The sequence below is a fragment of the Pongo abelii genome, chromosome 4, assembly GCF_028885655.2.
Source record: "Pongo abelii isolate AG06213 chromosome 4, NHGRI_mPonAbe1-v2.0_pri, whole genome shotgun sequence".
Classification (NCBI taxonomy): domain Eukaryota; kingdom Metazoa; phylum Chordata; class Mammalia; order Primates; family Hominidae; genus Pongo; species Pongo abelii.
In genome coordinates, this window is record NC_071989.2 from 1,273,684 (window position 1) to 1,280,554 (window position 6,871).

The window sequence follows — 6,871 nt, forward strand, 5'->3', positions numbered from 1 at the left end:
GAGGGTTCTTGGCTTCACTCAAGGATGAGCCAGTGGTAGTGTTACTGGTGGAGGGTGTCCAGGTTCTTGGTGTTTTGAACTAAGAATTGGACAAAATCCACAAAGCAATGAAAAAAAAAAGCACAGATTTATTAAAACAAAAGTACACTCCACAGAGTAGGAGTGGGCTCAAGCAAGTGGCTCAAGAGCCCAGGTACAGAATTTTGGGGGTTTAAATATCCTCTAGAGGTTTCCCATTGGTTACTTGGTGTATGCCCTATGTAAATGAAGCAGTGACCCACAGTTGGTTGGCTTGGTTGTGGGAAGCGAACAATCAGAGGGTGAAGTGAAGTTACAGCATTGTACTCCCATACAAATGAAGACTTGGCCCACGACCAGTCTGATTGGTTGCAGGAGGGGACTCATCAGAGGTACTTTCAATTTTTCATCTGCCACTCAGAAAAAAGGGGGAGGTGTTGCAAAGGGAATAGCTTCTGGTTCTTTGGTTACTTGGACATGGAAAGTTGGGGTTTTCCTTTTGATTTAGTTCTAGGAAGTCAGCGTGAATCAGCCTTAGGTTCCCTGCCTCCAGATCCTATTCTCCTGCCTCAGTAGGGTGGAAGGAAACAGCTGTATGGAAGCAGCAGGGTTACAGGCCAGGCAGTGTGACAGCCCCAGGACTGCTCCCGTGGGGCAGGGCTCCCCACAGGCGGTGTGCCGAGGGCAGGGCTCCTGAAGTCGGTGCGCCCAGGGCAGGGCTCCCCACAGGCGGGGCAATGAGGGCAGGGCTCCCCACAGGCGGCACGCCGAAGGCAGGGCTCCCCACAGGCGGCACGCCGAGGGCAGGGCTCCCCACAGGCGGCACGCCGAAGGCAGGGCTCCCCACAGGCGGCACGCCGAGGGCAGGGCTCCCCACAGGCGGCACGCCGAGGGCAGGGCTCCCGAAGTCAGTGCACCCAGGGCAGGGCTCCCCACAGGCGGTGTGACAGCCCCGGGGCTGCTCCTGCCAGGCGGGGCTCCTCATAGGTGGTGTGCTGAGAACAGCAGCTCAGGGCATGTCTGTAGTCAGGTTTGTACCCACTTTTAATTACATGTAGACTAAGGGGTGGTTTATGCAGAAATTTCTAGGGAAGGGGTAGTGACCGTCGGGTAGTGGGGTCATTGCCATGGAAGCAGGTGGTAATGCCTGGGGGTTGCCGCGGCAATGGTGAACACTGGTGGGCGTGTCTTATGGAAAGCCGCTTCCGCCCTGGCCCTGTTTCAGCTAGTCCTCAACTGGGTCCGGGGTCCAAGCCCCACCTCTGGTCTCATAAGAAGTTGTTACGGATTGTACTGTGTCCTCCCCAAAATCTACGTGTTAAAGTCCTAAGCCCCAGGACTTCAGAATGTTCCCTTATTTGGAAATAGGATCTTTGCACGTGTGATTAGTTAAGATGGGGTCATTAGGGTGGCCCTAAGCCAGTGACTGGTGTCCTTATAAGAAGGAGAAATCTGGACACAGAGACAGACGGGCATCAAGGGAAGATGATGTGAGGACACAGGGAGAAGACGGCCGTGTGCAAGCCAAGGAGAGGCTGACACAGAGCATCCCTCGCAGCCTCAGAGGGAGCCAGTCCTGCCCACACCTGATCTGGGACCGTGGCCTCCAGAACTGAGTTGGCCAATGTCTGCTATTGAAGCTGCCAGCCGCAGTGCTTTGTTGTGGCCGCCTCCACAAGCTCACACAGGGGTGGAGAAGCAGACGTTGCCACAGGTGTCACGTAAATCAAGACAGTGCTATGCCAACGTCATGCCAAGGCAGTTGATATTTGGGCCAGGCGCAGTGGTGCACACCTGTAGTCCTAGCACTTTGGGAGGCCAAGGTGGGTGGTGGATTGCTTGAGCCCAGGAGTTCGAGATTAGCCTAAGCAACATGGCAAGACCCCATTGCTACAAAAAAATACAAAAATTAGCTGGGCATGGTGGCTCAGGCCTGTAATCCCAGCAATTTGGGGAGCTGAGGTAGACAGATCAATTGAGGTCAGGAGTTCAAGACCACCCTGGCCAATATGGTGAAACCGCCTCTACTAAAAATACAAAAATTAGCCGGGTGTGCCTGTAGTCCCAGCTACTCAGGAGGCTGAGGTGGGAGGATCACCTGTGCCCAGGGAGGTTGAGACTGCAGTGAGCCGAGATTGCACCACTGCACTCCAGCCTGGACAACAGAGTTAGACCTTGTCTCGAAAAAAAAAAAAAAAAGACAGTTGTCATTTTAGGTCAAACGGACAAATCCTTTAAACAAAATATAATAAAATGTCAAGGGGAAATAGAAAATCTGCATGGTATTATTATCACAGAAGTTACAAAAATTAAAACAGTAGTGAAAAAAATATCCCACAAAGGAAACCACAGACAGGCGGTTTCATCAGTTGCATCCACAAGTGCCTTAGGGGATGATTTTAGACAACAGACAGGAGGAAATGGTCTCAGCCTCACCGTCCGTGGCCACGGCAGCTTCAGTGAGCCAGCCCTGCACAGTCGGCTCTGCAAGGTGTGATTGGAGGAAACAGGAAACAGAAAACACAAAGAGAAGCCACCCAGATGGCCGGTGAGGATACAAAAAGGTTTTCAACGCTGCTAGTCAGCAGGGAAATGCACATTTAAACCGCAAAAAGACTCCACTACACACCCACCAGAGTGGCTAAAATTAAAGACAGTAGCGTTGTGTGCTGGAGAAGGGGTGATGCCATGGGGCTCACGTGTCACGATGCACAGCCAGAGTGGCACAGCCCCCTTAGAACATGGGTGACATGTACTGGAGCTCAGCACACATGCACCACGACAACCATGTCCCCCTGGGTCTGCGCCCAAAGGCAGGCACAGCCACGTGCGTGATTTGATCCACAGCGGCCCCGGTTCATGCCACGGAATGCCACGTGGAAGAAAGTCACAATGAGCACCGCTTGCAACAACACAGATGGACGCCAGACAGAGCCCAGCCCAAGAACCTGGGTACCAGAGCTCCCAGCGTGACTGTTCATGTGTGGGACTTGGACCCGGTGACCCATGGGCTGGGTTCACCCGCCTGGTTTCCACTGAGAGGGCCCCGTGGGGCCGGGGTCCGTCTGTAGCCTGACTCAGGTGCTTGGTCCTGGAGTCTGGAAGCGTGCAGGGCTTGCTGAGCTGCACAGGGTGCATCTGCCACGACACTGTGTGGAAACTGCATAGCAACAAGTTTTTAAAAAGTGCCTGCCGGCCGGGTGCAGTAACTCATGCCTGTAATCCCAGCACATTGGGAGGCCAAGGCGGGCAGATCACCTGAGGTCAGGAGTTCAATACTAGCCTGGCAACATAGTGAAACCCCATCTCTACTAAAAATACAAAAATGAGCCGGGCGTGGTGGCAGATGTCTGTAACCCCAGCTACTCAAGGGGCTGAGGCAGGAGAATCGCTTGAACCCGGGCGGCAGAGGTTGCAGTACCAGCCTGGGTGACAGAGCGAGACTCCATCTCAAAAAAAAAAAAAAAAAAGTGTCTGCCTCTCAGTGCGCCAGCTGAGTCCAGCCAGCAGGACAGAAGCCACTGGTACATCACAACTGAAGGTTCAACAAGGGAAATGGCAGGATGAGGGGGAGGTGGGCATGTCCCCCCAGACATCCCGGTCCAGCCCCAGAACCGCGGATGTGACCCCACGCGCCGGAGTGGACTCGGTGGCCACCATCACACTTGGATCTTGGATGGGAGATGATGCTGGGTAATCATCTGGGACTGATGGAACCACGGAGGGTCGGGGTGAGAATCAGGGATATGACCATGGAGGCAAAGGTTAGGGTGAGGTGAAGAAGGCCACGAGGCCAGGAATGCAAGGAGCACAGCTCTTGAGGTGGTGAGCACGAGGAACGGAGCACCTGGAGCCTCTGGAGGGCACGGCCTGCCCACACCCCAGCGGCCACCCAGGGAGGTCTCGTCTGGACTCTGGCCTCCAGAACCATCAGAGAACAAATATGCTGCTTGAAGCATGGAAGCTGTGGGGACTGTGGCTGTGGCTGGGGGACACTCAGGCAGTGGCTTTTCCGGGACCAGCGTCTCTGCAGAGGCTGCTGCTCTGAAAGCACGGTGGGCCACAGGGCACCATGCCCCCTTGGGTCCTGTGCCTGCTTCAGGAAAGGGGTAAGCAGTGTGGTATACACCAAGACCTCCTCCTGGCTTCCCTCCTCCGCATGGATCACTCCTCGAACACAGCCCCTGCTTTGTCAGGGTTCCGTAGCCTCACCTATCGCGGGCTGCACCCCATCCTTCCTCCAGACCCCTGGACCGGGGCCTAGGCCAACAGACTGATCTCGATGCCAAAGACCCGACAGCCACCAAACTGGCTTCAATAGGGCTATGTGTGGCAGGTACTTCACAGGGGGATGTGTTCTCATTTTCCTGGACTTTCTAATAAACTCTGGTCTAAAGAAAATCTCTTCTATAAAACGAGTGGCCAGTGCCAAGGGGTAGAGACAGAAGCTCCTTCTGGACACTGGCTGCTCCAGTACAGCCCGTCCTGCCCAGGTACGGAGCCCACCAGCTGCGATCAGGACACTACAGTTCCACCGTGGGGGACCCTGGACCCTCGCCATGTCAGTCCTCTGTTTCAGCTTTGAGGGCTTTGACACATTCTAAAATCAACAGGTACTTAGAGCATTTTTAAGTCCCACCTCATGATCGATCATGAGACAGGGCCTTGATGTTATGAAGAAATATCAATGAAATCCAAGAGGAAAACAGAACTAAACTCATCGGGATAAATGATGGATAAACACTTTAAGTGCGTTTCAAGTCGCCCAGCTGGAGCCTCTGTTGGTCAGTGAAGCTTCAGGGTTCCCATGAGATGGATCTGCACGAGGTTCAGTCCTCTCTTGAAACACTGCCAGTTTGCAGGACCCACAGGGCAGAAGTCAAGACTGTCAGAGCAAGTGCTTGTCCTGAAGCTGGAAGGACTTTCAAGGCCTCATTCCCCAAACTCATTTTTTTTTTTTTAAATCTCTGCTCGTCTTAAAAAATGGAGAGGCAGGCGCCCCAGCAACCTCTCAGGAGTAACTGACACACGTGACTTGCGGTGTCTTCAAAGGAACAATCTGCAACTTGCTACTGTTTAAACAGAGCAAGACTAACAGTCGCCAGCAGCTGGTTCATGCACAATGCCCTTTGCAGGTGAAAGAAAACAGCACTGGAGGGCCGACTGCAGAAGCAGACGCAGTGCACGGTGGACATCTGCCCCTTTTGGGAGCCCTGCCACAGTGCTTCCTGAAAACTCAGGTTAAGCTGACTCTGCTGTCAGGCTGATGAGGCTCCTGCACCTACCTTTGCTCAGCACGCCAGCCCAAATGGAAGAGCAGGTGCTATGGCAAAAATGAGTTCTTGTAGCAACTATTTTTGATACTGAAACTGAAAAGCGAGAGCAGCAAAGCTGTCCACAGAGCTCCTGACAGTTAGGCCCGGCTTTGGCTGCTGATGCAAGTGCTGAATGACGCTATTTCTGCGGCAGCCTGCCGCAGGCACTGACCCACCGCGGGATGTGCCCCAGGAGGCAGAAGAAATGCTGGGAACCGCACCTGACCTTGCCAGCATCCCCCAGGCAAAGCCAGGCACTTTGAGTTCATCGGTGGAGTTGGACGATACTCCTTTCCTGTTTGTGTGCTTAGCTGCTGCCAACAGGATGTGCTGGGTGAAGCCTTACAGAACACAGCCAGTTGTGTGTTTTATAAAGCAAGGCTCCCCTCCCCCAAAGACAAATAAAACCACAGGTGTGGAAGGGACACCCTCCACCGCACCCCGCCCTAGTAATCTGACACCACAGGCAAAGGCACGACCTGTGTGGGTAAGGTCCATTGTAAACGTTTAAAACTTCCTGTTCCTGATGCCTCAACTTCCCCGCACTGACGCACCTGTGATGGGCAGGGCCCTGTGACCTCGTGACCTTCACACACACCAGTGAAGCCCCTCATGCCTTCTCCTGTCTTTCCCCCACCGCTGACTTGCCCGCGGGTCCCCACTATCTGCCCTGCCTCTGGAGCCGCCTCCCGTGTGCCCCCCAGGCCCCTTGAGGTGCTGTGCGTCCCATCTGGAACCAGCAGTTCACTCGCTCTCCCAGCCACCCTTCCAGACCCCACTTACAACACACGACTAAGTAACGCAGTAGGCTGTGTATTCGTATTTGTTTTCCTGGTATCTTCGTATTTTAATGGATAAAACTAAAAGATGATAAAACTAAAAGATGACAACTTGAAGCCCCAGTGCATTCCTCTCAAATGGAGTGAAGTTTACAACACCTTAATTATAAAAGATTTATCTGATTCGAAAGAAAGCAGAGTGTACAGAAACTTCACTGTCATCTGTGAATGGCCTGAGAGCATCTGGATTTGGTTCTCAGCCTGAATGAGCATCCTGGAATGGTGTGTCTCGTCCATTTACGTGGAGACACATGCAACAGGCCTCCTGCAGGCTTGCGACTCTGAGCAGGGCTCCTGAAGCCCCTCAGCTGCGAGGCCAGGCCCATGAGAGAGAAGCCTGTTCCAGAAACACACGAGGATGAAAGCTATGTTTTTGGCAAAGGAGACTTAGAGCAAGGAAATGACCAGGAATAAAAAAAGATTATATATTTAGAGGCCAGGTGTGGTGGCTCATGCCTGTACCCCCAGCACTTCAAAACGCCGAGGCGGGCGATCACTTGAGGTCAGGAGTTGGAGACCAGCCTGGACAACATGGCAAAACCACATCTCTACTAAAAACATTAATACAAAAAAGCTGGATGTGGTGGCACACACTTGTAGTCGCAGCCACTCAGGAGGCTGAGGCAAGAGGATCAATTGCGTGAACATGGGAGGTGGAGGCTGCTGTGAGCTGAGAACAACAAACCCCACAAAAACTAA